The 1,274-nt window shown below is 44.0% G+C and overlaps 1 non-coding gene across 1 annotated transcript; it reads right to left on the reverse strand.

The window, feature by feature from the left end:
• Positions 1 to 477: 477 nt before the first annotated feature.
• On the reverse strand, positions 478 to 550 carry Trnai-aau (transfer RNA isoleucine (anticodon AAU)). Its single transcript has one exon. It is a non-coding gene; the product is annotated as a tRNA-Ile (tRNA).
• Between the last annotated feature and the right edge of the window lie 724 nt (positions 551 to 1,274).

A 1,274-nucleotide genomic window follows, 5' to 3' on the forward strand; every position in this document is an offset into this window, starting at 1 on the left:
GTAGAATGTGAATCTTCTTCGGATGATCCGTTGTAGTCCTTTTCCTGAATGATAAAACGCCGGGGAGCCCCGCAGCTAACAAATCACCACTCTGATTGCCCTGTTTCCAGCAGGGTTGTCGTGATGGAGAAGTGGTTAGGACACCTGACATGTAATCCAGGGAACGCGGGTTCGATTCCCACTCTCGGCATATGTGCTTTTTTCATTCATACTGGCTCGTGAATACATCGTTGGATTTCCACTTCTTCATTCTATAAATGTGTATATATATATATATACATATACATATACATATATATATATATATATATATATATATATATATATATATATAGGAGACAGTTTAGTAGATCCCTTAAGCCAACAACGTATCACCCCCAGGAGGATCGCAAATGGATTCACAGTCCAAGTTGAGGAGAAATTGAGAGAAAGTTACAGCAAACTCAACACTGGACAACTTCTGGGGAAAACTGTAATTGCCCTGAGCGGGATTTGAACCCACGTCCCCCTGATCATTAGTCGGGTGTGATGACCACTACACGATCAGGACAGCCATGCTGGCAACATGGCTGATTAATCATTTAATTTCCTGTAACTTTCTCTCAATTTCTCCTCAACTTGGACTGTGAATCCATTTGCGATCCTCCTGGGGGTGATACGTTGTTGGCTCAAGGGATCTACTAAACTGTGTCCTTACATTAATTACCCTTGTCCGCCTGTGAATCACTTGTTGATCCAGCGTTATCACATAGAAAAACTGGCCCTTAGGGAGTCCCACAGAAATGCCACACATTAAATGATTAATCAGCCATGTTGCCAGCATGGTTGTCCTGATAGTGTAGTGGTCATCACCCCCGACTAGTGATCAGGGGGACGTGGGTTCAAATCCCGCTCAGGTTAATTACAGTTTTCCCCAGACGTTGTCCAGTGTTGAGTTTCCTGTAACTTTCTCTCAATTTCTCTTCAACTTGGACTGTGAATCCATTTGCGATCCTCCTGGGGGTGATACGTTGTTGGCTCACGGGATCTACTAAACTGTCTCCTTACATTAATTACCCTTGTCCGCCTGTGAATCACTTGTTGATCCAGCGTTATCACAAAGAAAAACTGGCCCTTAGGGAGTCCCACAGAAATGCCACACATTAAATGATTAATCAGCCATGTTGCCAGCATGGTTGTCCTGATAGTGGTCATCACACCCGACTAGTGATCAGTGATCAGGGGGACGTGGGTTCAAATCCCGCTCAGGGCAATTACAGTTTTCCTCAGAAGTT

Source organism: Montipora foliosa, chromosome 3 (genome assembly GCF_036669935.1).
Source record: "Montipora foliosa isolate CH-2021 chromosome 3, ASM3666993v2, whole genome shotgun sequence".
In the NCBI taxonomy this organism is placed as follows: domain Eukaryota; kingdom Metazoa; phylum Cnidaria; class Anthozoa; order Scleractinia; family Acroporidae; genus Montipora; species Montipora foliosa.